The sequence below is a fragment of the Bombina bombina genome, chromosome 2 (genome assembly GCF_027579735.1).
Source record: "Bombina bombina isolate aBomBom1 chromosome 2, aBomBom1.pri, whole genome shotgun sequence".
In the NCBI taxonomy this organism is placed as follows: domain Eukaryota; kingdom Metazoa; phylum Chordata; class Amphibia; order Anura; family Bombinatoridae; genus Bombina; species Bombina bombina.
Window position 1 is genome coordinate 611,036,587 of NC_069500.1, and position 20,717 is coordinate 611,057,303.

Genomic DNA, 20,717 nt, shown 5'->3' on the forward strand with positions numbered 1-20,717 from the left:
CAGCTTTTTACAGCTATGCTGCATCACTTTCAAGTGTATCATGGCCCTTTAACTAAAACAATAACATTCTATTTAATTTGTATTGCTTGTCCCCTCCCTCCTCACTCTTAGGTCCTTGTGCAGATCTATTCCAATCCAAACAATCTTCTATTCATTGGGCTTCTTGAAACTTAGTATTGGTTGATTCTGTGTACACAGATTTGCAGGGGAGCAATGGCATTACAGGGACCATTAAAGGGACACTCAAGTCAAAATTAAACTCATGAATCCGATAGAGCAGCAATTTTAAACAACTTTCCAATTTACTTCCATTAACAAAATGTGAACAGTCTTTTTATATTTACACATTTTGAGTCACCAGCTTCTACTGAGCATGTGCAAGAATTCACAGAATTTACATATATGCATTTGTGATTGGCTGATGGCTGTCACATGATACAGGGGGAGTAGAAATACACATAATTTTGAAATTTTGTCAGAATAAAATCTACTGCTCATTTGAAGTTCAGACTAAGTGCTATTGTATTGTCTTTTTATCATGCATTTGTTGATTATGCAAATCCACTGTATTGGCTGGTCCTTTTAAGTCAAAATTAAAATTTCATGATTCAGAAAGAACATGCAATTTTTAACATTTTTCCAATTTACTTCTCTTATCTAATTTGCTTCATTCTCTTGGTATCCATTGTTGAAAAAGCCTGCATAGGTAGGCTTAGTAGCAGTGCACTACTGTGAGCTAGCTGCTTGTCAAGGCTCACCCAATGTGTTCAGCTAGGCCCCCAGTAGAGCATTGCTCTCATTTAAAGGGACAGTCAAGTCCAAAAAAAACTTTCATGATTTAAATAGGGCATGCAATTTTAAATAACTTCCCAATTTACTTTTATCACCAATTTTGATTTGTTCTCTTGGTATTCTTAGTTGAAAGCTAAACCTAGGAGGTTCATATGCTAATTTCTTAGACCTTGAAGACTGCCTCTAATCTGAATACATTTTGACCACTAGAGGGCATTATTTCACATGTTTCATATAGATAACATTGAGCTCATGCACGTAAAGTGACCTAGGAGTGAGCACTGATTGGCTCAACTGCATGTCTGTCAAAAGAACTGAAATAAGGGGGCAGTCAGCAGAGGCTTAGATACAAGATAATTACAGACGTAAAACGTGTATTATTATAACTGTGTTGGATATGCAAAACTGGGGAATGGGTAATAAAGGGATTATCTTTCTTTTTAAACAACAAAAATTCTGGTGTTGACTGTCCCTTTAACAAAGGATACCAAAAGAATAAATACAATTTTATAATAGAAGTAAATCTGAAGATTGTGTGCTCCTATGTGAAACTTGCAGAAACATCTGGGAGAATATGACATTGTGAATGGGTTACTGGAATTGATTACCAAAAAAATAAACTTTACAGCCATGAATATACAGCCTCATGCTATATATTAAAATCTAATATATATTTCAGGATGAGTAACCTTTAGATTTTAATGTATCTTAAATAGAAACTATCTTAAGATAGATTTGTCCTCGAAAAGCATTTTATTTAAAAATAAATAAAAATCTAAGTAAAAAAAAAAAATCCAATTTAACAAAAAAAATAGTTTTAAAACCCCCCAAAATAAATCTATTTTTATCCACCCTGGAGGTGGGGATATTTGAGGATATCCCTGTTAATGTGATGCTGGGGATTGATTTGGGCCGGATGCTGTGTGGTTATGCCCCAGAAAATAATAGCTAGGAAAAGGAGGAGAGAGCCCTACAAAACCTCAGAAACTGTTCAGAACTATTGGGGACATTGTGGAATATGATTGCTGGAAGGTAAAGCAGAGGGTAGATAAGTTACCAAATGTATGTGAAGTGAATCAGCAATATTGTCTGAGATTCTGAATGTGATTCCTGTGTGTGCAGATGCCAGTCCCTAAGAAAAGGGGGCTATGGAAAGAGCTTGGGGTACCCTTTATATTGGCAGCAATTTGGGTGGAAGGCCCTAGCTCACCTGTGCAAAACTTCTGTGCTACTGTTGAACTCAATAGTGGGGCAGTGGGGGAAGGGATTATGCCTTATGTTGCTGCTGGCACATCCTGTACCCAGGGTGTGGAGCAAGGATTTTAACCAAAAGTTATTTTTCATCTGCCGGCTGCCATGGTGGCTGTTATTAACCCTTATACCTGCAGGCTTACTAACAGTGAGCCTGAGATAAAACTTACAATACATAGAACCTGCAAAACAGTAGGGCTAACAGAGAGCCCCACACCACCAGAAATAATGTTTAAACCTGTGAGGGAGAATGGGAAATATGATGACTGGGAAGAAATACAGAAGGGGTGGACAAGCTTCTAAGTGGAAAGGAACCAGACATGTCCCAAAATGTTAATTTCTATTTTGATAAATATGATTCTTATGTGTTCCAAATGCAAGAGGGCTGGGGAAGGGGCATGGGGAGCTCCTAGCTCTGACAGCAACTGATGGAGGGGGCCCTAGTTCACCTGCACCCAACGCCTGTGCTACTGCTGAATCCAGTTTTGGTGTAAAAGGAGATGGGAGTCAGCCCTCTGTTGCTGCTGGTGCATCCTGTACCCTGGATGCAGGCAGGGAAGTAGAGGTGGTGACTCATCTGTAAGCCAATCAGAAGGGAGATGTAGGGACATTATACACTCAATTTTTCTTTGCATAAATGTTTTGTAGATGATCAATTTATATAGCCCATACAGTGTTTTTTTTTTTTTTAAAAAAGAAAAAGTTTTTGCTTATTTTAAAATAACATTGCTCTTTTTTTTTTTAACTCCTAACCAAGCCCCTAACCAAGTTTTAGGAGAATATTGATGTATACCTAATCCAGCTTGCTACTGTTTGTGTAAAGAGTCTTTTCATATGCAGAGGTGGGAGGAGTGTCTGTTATTTCCCACTTAAAGTGGGTGTTCTAGCTACCTTTTTAACAGAGCTAAACTGGAAGCTTCTAAGTAAGTTTTTAAACAGTTTTATACTGGATTTTGATATCAGTATCTGTGCATCTTATTCTTTATAGTAGTGTCTATTACATGCAGTTATATGAAAATTGGTGTATACTGTCCCTTTAACTGCACTTTTGTGCTCATTGGGTTGTGCTTGTATAAGTTGAAAGTTGAATTGGTTGTGCTTGTATAAGTTGAAAGTAAACTGTTTCTCCAACATAGGTGTGTCTGGTCCACGGCGTCATCCTTACTTGTGGGATATTCTCTTCCCCAACAGGAAATGGCAAAGAGCCCAGCAAAGCTGGTCACATGATCCCTCCTAGGCTCCGCCTACCCTAGTCATTCTCTTTGCCGTTGCACCGGCAACATCTCCGCGGAGATGGTTAAGAGTTTTTTGGTGTTTAAATGTAGTTTTTATCCTTCAATCAAGTGTTTATTTTAAAATAGTGCTGGTATGTACTATTTACTCTGAAACAGAAAAGAGATGAAGATTTCTGTTTGTAAGAGGAAGATGATTTTAGCAAACGTTACTAAAATCGATTGCTGTTTCCACACAGGACTGTTGAGATGAAGTAACTTCAGTTGGGGGAAACAGTTGGCAGACTTTTCTGCTTGAGGTATGACTGGCCACATTTCTAACAAGACTATGTAATGCTGGAAGGCTGTCATTTCCCCTATGGGGACCGGTAAGCCATTTTCTTAGATTAAGTAAAAGAATAAAGGGCTTTATAAGGGCTTAAAAAACTGGTAGACATTTTTCTGGGCTAAAACGATTACTTTGCTAAGCATATTTGGCAGATTATAACTCTTAATAGTTATTATAATCTTGGGGATTGTTGTAAAAAAACGTCAGGCACTGTATTGGACACCTTTTTCAGATGGGGGCCTTTTCTAGTCATAGGCAGAGCCTCATTTCTCCAACATAGGTGTGTCCGGTCCACGGCGTCATCCTTACTTGTGGGATATTCTCTTCCCCAACAGGAAATGGCAAAGAGCCCAGCAAAGCTGGTCACATGATCCCTCCTAGGCTCCGCCTACCCCAGTCATTCTCTTTGCCGTTGTACAGGCAACATCTCCACGGAGATGGCTTCGAGTTTTTTAGTGTTTAACTGTAGTTTTTATTATTCAATCAAGAGTTTGTTATTTTGAAATAGTGCTGGTATGTACTATTTACTCAGAAACAGAAAAGAGATGAAGATTTCTGTTTGTATGAGGAAAATGATTTTAGCAACCGTCACTAAAATCCATGGCTGTTCCACACAGGACTGTTGAGAGCAATTAACTTCAGTTGGGGGAACAGTGAGCAGTCTCTTGCTGCTTGAGGTATGACACATTCTAACAAGACGATGTAATGCTGGAAGCTGTCATTTTCCCTCTGGGATCCGGTAAGCCATGTTTATTACGATTGTAAATAAGGGCTTCAAAAAGGGCTTATTAAGACTGTAGACTTTTTTTGGGCTAAATCGATTGATTATTAACACATATTTAGCCTTGAGGAATCATTTTATCTGGGTATTTTGATATAATAATATCGGCAGGCACTGTTTTAGACACCTTATTCTTTAGGGGCTTTCCCAAAGCATAGGCAGAGCCTCATTTTCGCGCCGGTGTTGCGCACTTGTTTTTGAGAGGCATGGCATGCAGTCGCATGTGAGAGCTCAGGCTTGGGCAAGAGATGTTCTGGATCCTTGGGCGCTAGAAATAGTCTCCCAAGGTTATCTTCTGGAATTCAAGGGACTTCCCCCAAGGGGGAGGTTCCACAGGTCTCAGTTGTCTTCAGACCACATAAAAAGACAGGCATTCTTACATTGTGTAGAAGACCTGTTAAAAATGGGAGTGATTCATCCCGTTCCATTAAGAGAACAAGGGATGGGGTTCTACTCCAATCTGTTTATAGTTCCCAAAAAAGAGGGAACGTTCAGACCAATCTTAGATCTCAAGATCTTAAACAAGTTTCTCAAGGTTCCATCGTTCAAGATGGAAACCATTCGAACTATTCTTCCTTCCATCCAGGAAGGTCAATTCATGACCACGGTGGATTTAAAGGATGCGTATCTACATATTCCTATCCACAAGGAACATCATCGGTTCCTGAGGTTCGCATTCCTGGACAAACATTACCAGTTCGTGGCGCTTCCTTTCGGATTAGCCACTGCTCCAAGGATTTTCACAAAGGTACTAGGGTCCCTTCTAGCTGTGCTAAGACCAAGGGGCATTGCTGTAGTACCTTACTTGGACGACATTCTGATTCAAGCGTCGTCCCTTCCTCAAGCAAAGGCTCACACGGACATTGTCCTGGCCTTTCTCAGATCTCACGGATGGAAAGTGAACGTGGAAAAGAGTTCTCTATCTCAGTCAACAAGGGTTCCCTTCTTGGGAACAATAATAGACTCCTTAGAAATGAGGATTTTTCTGACAGAGGCCAGAAAAACAAAACTTCTAGACTCTTGTCGGATACTTCATTCCGTTCCTCTTCCTTCCATAGCTCAGTGCATGGAAGTGATCGGGTTGATGGTAGCGGCAATGGACATAGTTCCTTTTGCACGCATTCATCTAAGACCATTACAACTGTGCATGCTCAGTCAGTGGAATGGGGACTATACAGACTTGTCTCCGAAGATACAAGTAAATCAGAGGACCAGAGACTCACTCCGTTGGTGGCTGTCCCTGGACAACCTGTCACGAGGGATGACATTCCGCAGACCAGAGTGGGTCATTGTCACGACCGACGCCAGTCTGATGGGCTGGGGCGCGGTCTGGGGATCCCTGAAAGCTCAGGGTCTTTGGTCTCGGGAAGAATCTCTTCTACCGATAAATATTCTGGAACTGAGAGCGATATTCAATGCTCTCAAGGCTTGGCCTCAGCTAGCGAGGGCCAAGTTCATACGGTTTCAATCAGACAACATGACAACTGTTGCGTACATCAACCATCAGGGGGGAACAAGGAGTTCCCTGGCGATGGAAGAAGTGACCAAAATCATTCTATGGGCGGAGTCTCACTCCTGCCACCTGTCTGCTATCCACATCCCAGGAGTGGAAAATTGGGAAGCGGATTTTCTGAGTCGTCAGACATTGCATCCGGGGGAGTGGGAACTCCATCCGGAAATCTTTGCCCAAGTCACTCAGCTGTGGGGCATTCCAGACATGGATCTGATGGCCTCTCGTCAGAACTTCAAAGTTCCTTGCTACGGGTCCAGATCCAGGGATCCCAAGGCGGCTCTAGTGGATGCACTAGTAGCACCTTGGACCTTCAAACTAGCTTATGTGTTCCCGCCGTTTCCTCTCATCCCCAGGCTGGTAGCCAGGATCAATCAGGAGAGGGCGTCGGTGATCTTGATAGCTCCTGCGTGGCCACGCAGGACTTGGTACGCAGATCTGGTGAATATGTCATCGGCTCCTCCTTGGAAGCTACCTTTGAGACGAGACCTTCTTGTTCAGGGTCCGTTCGAACATCCGAATCTGGTTTCACTCCAGCTGACTGCTTGGAGATTGAACGCTTGATCTTATCGAAGCGAGGATTCTCAGATTCTGTTATCGATACTCTTGTTCAGGCCAGAAAGCCTGTAACTAGAAAGATTTACCACAAAATTTGGAAAAAATATATCTGTTGGTGTGAATCTAAAGGATTCCCTTGGGACAAGGTTAAGATTCCTAGGATTCTATCCTTCCTTCAAGAAGGATTGGAAAAAGGATTATCTGCAAGTTCCCTGAAGGGACAGATTTCTGCCTTGTCTGTGTTACTTCACAAAAAGCTGGCCGCTGTGCCAGATGTTCAAGCCTTTGTTCAGGCTCTGGTTAGAATTAAGCCTGTTTACAAACCTTTGACTCCTCCTTGGAGTCTCAATTTAGTTCTTTCAGTTCTTCAGGGGGTTCCGTTTGAACCCTTGCATTCCGTTGATATTAAGTTATTATCTTGGAAAGTTTTGTTTTTAGTTGCAATTTCTTCTGCTAGAAGAGTTTCAGAATTATCTGCTCTGCAGTGTTCTCCTCCTTATCTGGTGTTCCATGCAGATAAGGTGGTTTTCCGTACTAAACCTGGTTTTCTTCCAAAAGTTGTTTCTAACAAAAACATTAACCAGGAGATTATCGTACCTTCTCTGTGTCCGAAACCAGTTTCAAAGAAGGAACGTTTGTTGCACAATTTGGATGTTGTTCGCGCTCTAAAATTCTATTTAGATGCTACAAAGGATTTTAGACAAACATCTTCCTTGTTTGTTGTTTATTCCGGTAAAAGGAGAGGTCAAAAAGCAACTTCTACCTCTCTCTCTTTTTGGATTAAAAGCATCATCAGATTGGCTTACGAGACTGCCGGACGGCAGCCTCCCGAAAGAATCACAGCTCATTCCACTAGGGCTGTGGCTTCCACATGGGCCTTCAAGAACGAGGCTTCTGTTGATCAGATATGTAGGGCAGCGACTTGGTCTTCACTGCACACTTTTACCAAATTTTACAAGTTTGATACTTTTGCTTCTTCTGAGGCTATTTTTGGGAGAAAGGTTTTGCAAGCCGTGGTGCCTTCCATTTAGGTGACCTGATTTGCTCCCTCCCTTCATCCGTGTCCTAAAGCTTTGGTATTGGTTCCCACAAGTAAGGATGACGCCGTGGACCGGACACACCTATGTTGGAGAAAACAGAATTTATGTTTACCTGATAAATTACTTTCTCCAACGGTGTGTCCGGTCCACGGCCCGCCCTGGTTTTTTTAATCAGGTCTGATAATTTATTTTCTTTAACTACAGTCACCACGGTACCATATGGTTTCTCCTATGCAAATATTCCTCCTTAACGTCGGTCGAATGACTGGGGTAGGCGGAGCCTAGGAGGGATCATGTGACCAGCTTTGCTGGGCTCTTTGCCATTTCCTGTTGGGGAAGAGAATATCCCACAAGTAAGGATGACGCCGTGGACCGGACACACCGTTGGAGAAAGTAATTTATCAGGTAAACATAAATTCTGTTTTTCGCGCCACTAATGCGCAGTTGTTTTTTGGAGAGCAAGGCATGCAGATGCATGTGTGAGGAGCTAAGAACCACTGAAAAAGCTTATAGAAGGCGTCATTTGGTATCGTATTCCCCTCTGGGCTTGGTTGGGTCTCAGCAAAGCAGATACCTGGGACTGTATAGGGGTTAAATGTAAAAACGGCTCTGGTTCCGTTATTTTAAGGGTTAAAGCTTTCAAATTTGGTGTGCAATACTTTTAAGGCTTTAAGACTCTGTGGTGAAATTTTGGTGAATTTTGAACAATTCCTTCATACTTTTTCACATATTCAGTAATAAAGTGTGTTCAGTTTAAAATTTAAAGTGACAGTAACGGTTTTATTTTAAAACGTTTTTTGTGCTTTGTTGACAGGTTTAAGCCTGTTTAACATGTCTGAACCATCAGATAAGCGATGTTCTATATGTATGAAAGCCAAGGTTTCTCCCCATTTAAATATATGTGATGATTGTGCCATAGTGTCCAAACAAAGTAGGGACAATGATGCCACAGATAATGATATTGCCCAAGATGATTCCTCAAATGAGGGGAGTAAGCATGATACTGCATCATCCCCTTCTGTGTCTACACCAGTTTTGCCCACACAAGAGGCCCCTAGTACATCTAGTGCGCCAATACTTATTACCATGCAACAATTAACGGCTGTAATGGATAATTCTATTGCAAACATTTTATCCAAAATGCCTACTTATCAGAGAAAGCGCGATTGCTCTGTTTTAAACACTGAAGAGCAAGAGGACGCTGATGATAACTGTTCTGACATACCCTCACACCAATCTGAAGGGGCCAGGAGGGAGGTTTTGTCTGAGGGAGAAATTTCAGATTCAGGAAAAATGTCTCAACAAGCTGAACCTGATGTTGTAACATTTAAATTTAAATTAGAACATCTCCGTGCACTGCTTAAGGAGGTATTATCTACTCTGGATGATTGTGACAATTTGGTCATTCCAGAGAAATTATGTAAGATGGACAAGTTCCTAGAGGTTCCGGTGCCCCCCGATGCTTTTCCTATACCCAAGCGGGTGGCGGACATAGTAAATAAGGAGTGGGAAAGGCCCGGCATACCTTTTTGTTCCTCCCCCTATATTTAAGAAATTATTTCCTATAGTCGACCCCAGAAAGGACTTATGGCAGACAGTCCCCAAGGTCGAGGGGGCGGTTTCTACTCTAAACAAACGCACTACTATTCCTATAGAAGATAGTTGTGCTTTCAAAGATCCTATGGATAAAAAATTAGAGGGTTTGCTTAAAAAGATGTTTGTTCAGCAAGGTTACCTTCTACAACCAATTTCATGCATTGTTCCTGTCACTACGGCAGCGTGTTTCTGGTTCGAAGAACTAGAAAAGTCGCTCAATAAAGAATCTTCGTATGAGGAGGTTATGGACAGAGTTCAAGCACTTAAATTGGCTAACTCTTTTATTTTAGATGCCGCTTTGCAATTAGCTAGATTAGCGGCGAAAAATTCAGGGTTTGCTATCGTGGCGCGCAGAGCGCTTTGGCTAAAGTCTTGGTCAGCGGATGTGTCTTCCAAGACAAAATTGCTTAACATCCCTTTCAAGGGTAAAACACTGTTTGGTCCTGATTTGAAAGAGATTATTTCAGACATCACCGGGGGAAAGGGCCACGCCCTTCCTCAGGATAGGTCTTTTAAGGCTAAAAATAAGCCTAATTTTCGTCCCTTTCGCAGAAACGGACCAGCCTCTAATTCTACATCCTCTAAGCAAGAGGGTAATACTTCTCAACCCAAACCAGCCTGGAGACCGATGCAAGGCTGGAACAAGGGTAAGCAGGCCAAGAAGCCTGCCACTGCTACCAAAACAGCATGAAGGGATGGCCCCCGATCCGGGACCGGATCTGGTGGGGGGCAGACTTTCTCTCTTTGCTCAGGCCTGGGCAAGAGATGTTCAGGATCCTTGGGCACTAGAAATAGTTTCTCAGGGTTATCTCCTGGAATTCAAGGAACTACCCCCAAGGGGAAGGTTCCACAGGTCTCAATTATCTTCAAACCAAATAAAATGACAGGCATTCTTACATTGTGTAGAAGACCTGTTAAAGATGGGAGTAATTCATCCAGTTCCAATAGGAGAACAAGGGATGGGGTTTTACTCCAACCTGTTCATAGTTCCCAAAAAAGAGGGAACATTCAGACCAATTTTAGATCTCAAGATCCTAAACAAATTTCTCAGGGTTCCATCGTTCAAAATGGAAACCATTCGAATGATCCTTCCTACCATCCAGGAAGGTCAATTTATGACCACGGTGGATTTAAAGGATGCGTACCTACATATTCCTATCCACAAGGAACATCATCAGTTCCTAAGGTTCGCTTTTCTGGACAAGCATTACCAGTTTGTGGCACTTCCATTCGGATTAGCCACTGCTCCGAGAATTTTCACAAAGGTACTAGGGTCCCTTCTAGCGGTTCTAAGACCAAGGGGCATTGCAGTAGTACCTTACTTGGACGACATCCTGATTCAAGCGTCGTCTCTGTCAAAAGCAAAGGCTCATACGGACATCGTCCTAGCCTTTCTCAGATCTCACGGATGGAAAGTGAACAAAGAAAAAAGTTCTCTGTCCCCGTCAACAAGAGTTCCCTTCTTGGGAACAATAATAGATTCCTTAGAAATGAGGATTTTTCTGACAGAGGTCAGAAAATCAAAACTTCTAAGCTCTTGTCAAGTACTTCATTCTGTTCTTCGTCCTTCCATAGCGCAGTGCATGGAAGTAATAGGATTGATGGTTGCAGCAATGGACATAGTTCCTTTTGCACGAATTCATCTAAGACCATTACAACTGTGCATGCTCAGACAGTGGAATGGGGATTATACAGACTTGTCTCCGACGATTCAAGTAGATCAAAAGACCAGAGATTCACTCCGTTGGTGGCTGTTCCTGGACAACTTGTCACAGGGAATGAGCTTCCGCAGACCAGAGTGGGTCATTGTCACGACCGACGCCAGTCTGGTGGGCTGGGGTGCGGTCTGGGAACCCCTGAAAGCTCAGGGTCTATGGTCTCGGGAAGAATCTCTTCTCCCGATAAACATTCTGGAACTGAGAGCGATATTCAATGCTCTCAAAGCTTGGCCTCAACTAGCAAAGGCCAAATTCATAAGGTTTCAATCAGACAACATGACGACTGTTGCATATATCAACCATCAGGGGGGAACAAGGAGTTCCCTGGCGATGGAGGAAGTGACCAAGATAATTCAATGGGCGGAGGATCACTCCTGCCACTTGTCTGCAATCCACATCCCAGGAGTGGAAAATTGGGAAGCGGATTTTCTGAGTCGTCAGACATTCCATCCGGGGGAGTGGGAACTCCATCCAGAAATCTTTGCCCAAATAACTCAATTATGGGGCATTCCAGATATGGATCTGATGGCCTCTCGTCAGAACTTCAAGGTTCCTTGCTACGGGTCCAGATCCAGGGATCCCAAGGCGACTCTAGTAGATGCACTAGTAGCACCTTGGACCTTCAACCTAGCTTATGTATTCCCACCGTTTCCTCTCATTCCCAGGCTGGTAGCCAGGATCAATCAGGAGAGGGCTTCGGTGATCTTGATAGCTCCTGCGTGGCCACGCAGGACTTGGTATGCAGACCTGGTGAATATGTCATCGGCTCCACCATGGAAGCTACCTTTGAGACAGGACCTTCTTGTTCAAGGTCCATTCGAACATCCGAATCTGGTTTCCCTCCAACTGACTGCTTGGAGATTGAACGCTTGATTTTATCAAAGCGTGGGTTTTCAGATTCTGTAATAGATACTCTGATTCAGGCTAGAAAGCCTGTAACTAGAAAAATTTACCATAAAATATGGAAAAAATATATCTGTTGGTGTGAATCTAAAGGATTCCCATGGAACAAGATAAAAATTCCTAAGATTCTATCCTTTCTACAAGAAGGTTTGGAGAAAGGATTATCTGCAAGTTCTCTGAAGGGACAGATCTCTGCTTTATCTGTTTTACTTCACAAAAGGCTGGCAGCTGTGCCAGACGTTCAAGCGTTTGTTCAGGCTCTGGTTAGAATCAAGCCTGTTTACAGACCTTTGACTCCTCCCTGGAGTCTTAATCTAGTTCTTTCAGTTCTTCAAGGGGTTCCGTTTGAACCCTTACATTCCGTAGATATTAAGTTATTATCTTGGAAAGTTTTGTTTTTGGTTGCAATTTCTTCTGCTAGAAGAGTTTCAGAGTTATCTGCTCTGCAGTGTTCTCCGCCCTATCTGGTGTTCCATGCAGATAAGGTGGTTTTGCGTACTAAGCCTGGTTTTCTTCCGAAAGTTGTTTCCAACAAAAATATTAACCAGGAGATAGTTGTACCTTCTTTGTGTCCGAATCCAGTTTCAAAGAAGGAACGTTTGTTACACAATTTGGACGTAGTCCGTGCTCTAAAATTCTATTTAGAGGCTACTAAAGATTTCAGACAAACATCTTCTTTGTTTGTTGTTTATTCTGGTAAAAGGAGAGGTCAAAAAGCAACTTCTACCTCTCTTTCTTTTTGGCTTAAAAGCATTATCCGATTGGCTTATGAGACTGCCGGACGGCAGCCTCCTGAAAGAATCACAGCTCACTCCACTAGGGCTGTGGCTTCCACATGGGCCTTCAAGAACGAGGCTTCTGTTGACCAGATATGTAAGGCAGCGACTTGGTCTTCACTGCACACTTTTGCCAAATTTTACAAATTTGATACTTTTGCTTCTTCAGAGGCTATTTTTGGGAGAAAGGTTTTGCAAGCCGTGGTGCCTTCCATTTAGGTGACCTGATTTGCTCCCTCCCTTCATCCGTGTCCTAAAGCTTTGGTATTGGTTCCCACAAGTAAGGATGACGCCGTGGACCGGACACACCTATGTTGGAGAAAACAGAATTTATGCTTACCTGATAAATTACTTTCTCCAACGGTGTGTCCGGTCCACGGCCCGCCCTGGTTTTTTTAATCAGGTCTGATGAATTATTTTCTCTAACTACAGTCACCACGGTATCATATGGTTTCTCCTATGCATATTTCCTCCTGTACGTCGGTCGAATGACTGGGGTAGGCGGAGCCTAGGAGGGATCATGTGACCAGCTTTGCTGGGCTCTTTGCCATTTCCTGTTGGGGAAGAGAATATCCCACAAGTAAGGATGACGCCGTGGACCGGACACACCGTTGGAGAAAGTAATTTATCAGGTAAGCATAAATTCTGTTTTTTGCTCTCTAGCACGCTATCCTGATGAGTGCAAAAAAGCGAACTTAGAATATCCCGTGCACTTTCATGTATTCTCCCATGGAAGTCACTGGAGCAATAAAAAAATGAAAAAACACCCAACTCGCTAGCAAACCCGATCAGATATTCTCATGTGCGCTAATGTGACATTAAAATATGAATATTTCACATTCCAATGTTTCTCACATAAAAGTATATATTCTATAAATATTTCTATATGTATCTGATGGTATATTGGTAAAATTGAGATGTATTCAAGTGATCGAGTTTACTTTCAACTCGTAATATCAGCTGTAAACCCGTCGAGCGCAAACACACTCAATAAACCCCTTATCAATAGTGCACAAACTTTGTCACTCCACTCGCAATCTGGCTCTGTCTGAATTAACTGTTTTTATTTGACTTCCATGCCCCTTTATGTTTAAATATTTTTATTAAGTTTTTTCCAACATGAATATAACAACAAGTGAACTGTTACATATGGCAAGTACATCAAAACTCCAGTAAGTGGGGGGTAGCTTGTATCACATGTTCATATGAATGCCTCTCAATATAACGTAGAAAAAGGGAAAGACAAAAAATAAAAAAATAAAATAAAAAGAAGGAATGGGAAAGGGAAGGGAGTTGCCCTGAGGTTTCAAAAAATGGTTAACATTAAATAACATATGGGCAGGATTGGACACATATCTTTAAAAATAAAGAGATATAGACAACAACAAAAAATAATAAAGAAAATAAAAATAGACTTCAAAAGTAGTAGGGGGGGGGGAGAACAGGTTTTGTACTCACATCAAAGTAATATGCAACACTATCATGTGTCTCATTTTGCAAAAGAAAGAAGCATTTAGAAATTATTCTGTAGAAGCTACTTAGTTCCTCTTGAGCCAACACACCGCTGCTATTGTATATATGTTTTCTATCGATCCAACACCCAAATCAGGCCTCCACACTATATAGTGGTTAAGTGGTAGTGGAGTTATTCAGGACCCAATAGAACCACACCTTCTCAAATGACTCTCTGGTATTCATGATACATGAGGCAGATTTGTACATTCTAAACATGTTATTTATTTTATTCCTCACCTCCATCCATGTTGGTACCCCCGTTTTCCAGTGGTATGCTATTGCTATTCTTGTGGTCGTGCATAAAATTCTAATAAAGGCATTAATTTCTTAATTATATTTTTTAAAACCTGTGTGTAATAAAGCTTGAGAAATATCAAGCTCTATCTCTTCCCCTAGGACCGAGCTAAGTAAAGTGGAAAGGGAATGCCATATCTGTTTTACTCCATCACAGTCCCACCACATATGTCTAAAGGTGCCTATATTCCCACATCCCCTGTAGCATAGATTGGATGCCGCCTGTGACATGTGAGAGGTAACATTTGGTGTTAGATACCAGCGAAATGCAATCTTGAGGGTATTTTCACGTAAATCTGCACTGATCAACCCTTTTCCCATGGAGCTAAATATATTCTCCCATGTATGTCTATCATAAGTAACATTAATGTCATCTTCCCACCTGCGCATCAGAGTTGTTTTAGGGGCATTGTGGTCTTTCTGTATAGCAATATATAGTATAGAGATTGTATGTTTAGGTCTAGAGGTTTGTGAGTATATACTTTCCAGTGTTGTGGGGGAAGAGGCCCTAGCACTGCCCATGTATTTACGAATGGAGGTGGACAACTGTAGATATTGAAACCACCTTATCTTCATCGGGGTCAGTTTATCTTGAATCTGAGTGTAGGTCATCAGTGTGTTATTAAGTAAGGCGTCCGCCACCCTATAGAGCCCTTTATTGGCCCATTTATCTATAGAGGTATGAAGCTCTTGAGGCATAATTTTCTTGAGTGGAATCATCACTGATCTCGGAGGTAGTATGTTGTGGGGGTCTGCTATCCATTTTTTAACTTGTTTGGTGGATGCATAAATTGGTGATCTAAATATATGTGTATTGTTTGTTTGGTCATTCCATAACACGTCGTCTGCATGTGGTAGTCCCTCTATCCCTGCTTCTATTTTGGGCCAGATAATGTCCTCTAGTCTCCTCCCCATTAGAGTTGTTTGTGAAATTCTGGCTGCCTTGTAGTAGTCAATTAGGTTTGGGACACCCACCCCCCCTAAAGTTTTATGTTGTGTCAAAACCACTGAAGGGATTCTTGCATTTTTGCTACCCCTAACATAGGCTATTAATTCCTTTTGTAATGTAGATAGTTCCAGAATCGGAATTGGTATAGGTAGTGTGCGGAATAGGTAAAGTAAACGTGGGAAAACATTCATTTTGACTGCGGAAAGTCGGCCATACCAAGAAAAGGAATGTCTCTTCCAACTCTGGAGGTCTTTTCTTATAGTTTTAAATAACGGCGTGTAATTATATTTATATAGTTGGTGATATTGAGCTGACAGCTGGATCCCCAGGTATCTAAGTGAGTGTTTCACCCATTTAAACTCAAAATTAAGCTCTATGGTTTTCTTTGTATGAGGGGGTAAAGCTATTGGTAATGCCTCACATTTCTCAAGATTGATTTTATATCCCGATATCTGTGAAAATTTATCGAGAAGGTTGTATAAATTCGGGAGAGACAACAGGGGTTTCGTAACTGTAACCAAAATATCATCCGCAAAGAGGGTGAGCTTGTATTCATGGTTAGCTATTGTGGCGCCTGTAATGTCTGGAGACAGTCTTATTCTAGCTGCTAGGGGCTCTATGCAGAGAGCAAATATCAGGGGAGACAGAGGGCACCCCTGTCTTGTCCCATTCCTTATGGGAAAAGGCCTAGACCTATATCCTGCCGATACTACCTGTGCAGTGGGACTAGAATAAATCGCTTGGATTGCTTTAATAAAGGGACCATCAAACCCCATATGCCGCAGTACCATCAACATGTAGCCCCAATCTACTCTATCAAACGCCTTCTCTGCATCCAAAGATAGGAGCAGAGAAGGCGTTTCCTCTCTTCCCAGATGTTCTATGATATTTATCATTCTTCTTATGTTATCCGGGGCCTCTCTATTTGCTACAAAACCCACCTGGTCCGGATGGACAAGTGAGGGTAATACAGTTTTTAAGCGATTGGCCAATATTTTGGTGAATATCTTTAGATCCTGGTTTATGAGCGATATAGGGCGATAACTGGGGCAAAGTTTGGGATTTTTCCCTGCTTTAGGAATGACCACGATTTTAGCCCCTAGTAATTCCTGCGGTATTTCCCGGCCCTCTAAAAAATGATTACAAAATTTTGTGAGATGAGCCAATAGTGTTGTACGAAATAACTTATAATAATCTCCCGGGAAGCCGTCTGGTCTCGCTGCCTTTCCCACTTTCAATTCTTTTATAACCTGTATAACCTCTATTGAAGATACGGGGGCATTTAGGATATTTTTATCTTTGTCTGAGATAACTGAGAGATGTGCGTCAATTAAAAAGTTCTGTGTGTCTTTTTCAATGGCTGGTGAGTGTTCAGTTTTGTGTCCATCATAAAGTTGGCCATAGTATCTTGCAAACTCATCTACTATCTCTTGGGGAGAAGCTGTTGTTTCTCCATTAGCTAACTGTAAAGAGGGATACAGTCCACAAAAGTAGTAAATGAGTACAGCACCTGTTGGTTCCTTAAAGCAGGTTTTAGTTCTGTATGATGCCCGTGGAGAAAGGGTTACTGCCACCCTTACAGCAACATAGACAAATGGAATCCACAGCACCAATTAGGTAAAAGAAAATACCTTTATTTTCACATTACATGCAACGTTTTGGCCTTCACAGCCTTAATCATGCATGATTAAGGCTGTGAAGGCCGAAACGTCGCATGTAATGTGAAAATAAAGGTATTTTCTTTTACCTAATTGGTGCTGTGGATTCCATTTAACTGTAAAGAGGGAATAGCCATGACCCTATTTCTCTCCTGTAATTTATGCGCCAGATATCTGTCTGGTTTATTGGCAAATATGAAATATTGTACTTTTAGTTTGTGTAGTGTTTTAGTTGCATTGGTAGTCAGTAAGTTAGCTAATGTGGTTCTTTTTGTCTGTAAGGTTCTCAAAGTGGTCTCATTATGTGTAAGTCTGTGTGAATTCTCTAAGGTGGCTATCTCTTGGTGGAGTGTAGATATCTGTTTTCGAAGTTGTCTGATATGTGCCACTTTCCCTTGCATTAACATTCCCCTTAGATATGCTTTATGAGCCGCCCATGTATATAAAGGGTTGGAGGTGGTATCTACATTTATGTCCCAGTATTCTTTAAGATATTTTAGGATATGGTCCTGTGCCAGGGGCTGCTTAAAGTATTGTGGGTCATAAGACCACGATTTTTCCCGTTTATGATCTTGTACCCCATCTAATGCTAACGTCAGTATAGAGTGGTCAGACCACACGCAGGGGTGAATCTCAGAGGATAGTAGGATCGGGTGAAAGATTTGGCTGGTATAGATATAATCAATTCTTGTATAAGATTTATGCGCAGCAGAATAATAGGTAGTGTTGTTTGTAGTTCCATATAAGGCCTGCCAGGTATCTATAAGAGTGTGGGACGCTAGGTGTTGCTGAATGTGTTTTATGTCCCGATTGTGTTGCCGTTTCTTATGTGACAAAGTCTCTCGGTTGGGTGTCTGGATCGGAGACAAATTAATGTTAAAATCTCCAGCTACTATGATCCTATTTTGGGACCACTGAGTTAGAAGATGAGATATATGGGCAAAGAATTCTGTCTGTTTTGTATTAGGTGCATATACATTGCAGAATACTATGTCTGTGTTATCAATTTGACCTTTAACTTTTAAATATCTTCCTTCCTCATCTGTGATTATAGATTCAAGTTCAAAGTTAAGGGCCGAGTGAATTAAGATGGACACTCCTCTTTTTTTGGTAGAGGCTGTGGCATGGTAGTGTTGTTGAAAGTGTCTGGACCAATATTTAGGAACCTGATTATTAAGAAAGTGAGTCTCCTGTAGGAAGAGAATATTAGCTTTGATATTTATATATTGGTTCATTGCCACTCGTCTCTTCACATCAGTGTTCAGGCCTCTCACATTGTGAGAAATTAATTTAATTTTTGGGGCCATCTAAGTGGGTGTAAGACGTACCATAAATATATTGGAACACAGATTAAGAAGGTGTGTGCATCCAAGCTCTCCTGACCAGAGTAAGCCTCCATCCATTCTATGACTAGTTCATGTGGGCGTGTGTGGTGTGTTACAACAATATGTGGCTCCAAGAGGAGGGTATGGTAAGTAGTGGGTAAGTAGTGTGAGTACAATAACAAAGTAAGAAGTTAACTACAAAAAAAAACATGATAATTCCCTCTGACGAGGGCAAGATAATAAGACAAATAACCTTAACATTTTACATTTAAATAACTGTGCAAGTGCTATATCTATGCGATAGAGAACAAAAACAACGGGCGTAAGCCCTATCTCTTCTACAGGCATATGGTAACTGCAGTTCATCTCTCTCCCAACTCCCTGCTTTACCCCATTACCTGCACATATCTTCATATATAACCTGAAGGTCCATACAGGGAGTCCCGTATCATAACTATTAAACTTACAAAACTTCCATAGCAGGTTTCAAAGTTACCACCTACTCATTAGAGAGTCACATTAAAGGATGGTTCATGGTATATCGCTATGCTCCTCCTGCTTTTGTAACCCTGTGCTTTTCATTTCTTTAACTTCCAGAACAATTTTCCACCTGAAGAGAAACTGTATTTCACTTATTCTTAGAATGTTTTCTACTGACTGTTTTCCATCTAGGGATGGTGTATGATTTCAGAGATGCCTGGGGTTCCAGTCGTAGGGCCGAGACCGGTAGGTCAGGCATTTTTGGTGTTTCGAGCCCCAGTCTTTGGCATAGGTCAGGGATGTCGGCAGCTTCCTTGATAGTCACAGTCAAGTTATCCTTCAAGATATATAGAGCGAAGGGGAACCCCCATTTGTATTGAATCTGTTGTTTTCTCAATAGCTGAGTTAAGGGACGAAAAGAATTCCGTCTTTGGAGAGTTCTAAAGGATAGATCTTGATAGAATTGAACAACTGACCCCTGGAATTTGAAAGTAGGAGCATTTCTAGCTGCCGAGAGTATTAATTCTTTGTCCTGGAAGAGTAGCATCTTCACTATCACATCTCGCGGTGGAGCCTCCCCCTTAGGTTTAGCCCTCAGAGCTCTGTGAGCTCTTTCCATTGTAAAATCACTGTTTCCTCGATTTCCTGTTATACTTCTGAAGAGTTGTTGTAGATAAGTGGGTAGTTCCTTACCATCTACTGTCTCCGGAATACCTTTCAGTCTCAGGTTGCTTCTTCTACTCCTGTTCTCTAGGTCTTCAATCTTGTCTTGCATCTCTATGAACAGTTGGTGATGTGAGGCCATGGTTTGTGAAAGTCCATTCACATCCTCAGTAATTGCTTCTGTATGTTCTTCGATTGTATCCATTCTTCCTCCTAGTTCTGCAATGTCAGACCTGATCTCTGTTAGACTAGCTGTAACTGCCGTGTGCATAGAATCAATTTTAGACCATAGTTTATCAAAGCTAGTTGAGATGTCTTGTTTTGAAACTAAGAATTGCAAGTCTGCTTTAGTTACTGGGGTCTGATCTGTGTTTGATACTGCAGACTCTGAATCTGAGTCCATATCTTCTGGGTTTTCAGTATCTGGTTGGTGTGTCTGTTTCATTGTTTTGGAAGACTTGAAGTATGTGTTCAAGGACATAGATTTACTTCTTTTGTCCATAGAGGGTTTCCTGGCAGACATTTCGGGAGACCTGTGAAAACCCCTAGGTTCCCTCTATGAAGTACTGTCGTGAGTCAGGGAGCAGATGTCAATAGGAGTATGATCCGTTTGGTGCAAAAAAGGAAACTTGTGAGGTTCTTAAAGGTTGGAGGGGAAGGCTCCCACCGCACTGTCGCTATCTAGAGATGCATAAGGATTATAAAGGTGGTCTTGGTGTAATGTTGATATTCTCTGCCCCGCTATGGGTACTATATTCCGGGACACATGTCCCCAGATACCTTCGTATGACTCATGTGAACAGGCCAGCAGGGTATCCGTCCACACTTGCACAGCATAAGGTCAGCACCTAAGCGTTCAGCATATTATTAGACTTTAGTCACACCGCCTCTGTAAGAATTCACCCCGCTCCCGGCCTATCTCTACTCCCCAGGGGCACTGTCCTCACAGGACGATCACGGAAAAAGGGCTGCAGGATATGACCCACCACCACAAAGGATGGCAGGAAAAGGGAGGGGAGAGAGTAGTACCGTGCTGGTATTAATTTATTACTGCTCAGATGAGACTTCTAGGGCTCCGGCTGTTCTGTGTCAGATTTAATGTGCAAAACCAGATTGGGGGTCAGCAGTTTCTGCTTCACACAGTCGTGTGTGTTGATAGCTGCAAATTATTTGGAAAAGGAGAAAAATAAACAGCAATATAGGCTCTCAGTTCTCTGCAGCTTCTTTGAAAATCAGCTGAGTAAATGAAGGCTGCACTATTTAAAAGAGATTGCTGTTCTATAGCAAAGGCTGCAAGATAAGATGGCCTCCTTTCCCGCCACTGGCCGTCCTGCTAAACTGTAGTGTG

General features: G+C 41.8%; 1 protein-coding gene across 1 annotated transcript in view; it reads left to right on the forward strand.

Annotated features, from left to right (window-relative positions):
• Positions 1-20,717, forward strand: part of SMARCA2 (SWI/SNF related, matrix associated, actin dependent regulator of chromatin, subfamily a, member 2) — a 1,314,671-nt gene that overhangs the window by 86,881 nt on the left and 1,207,073 nt on the right. The gene's annotated exons all lie outside the window — the stretch shown is intronic.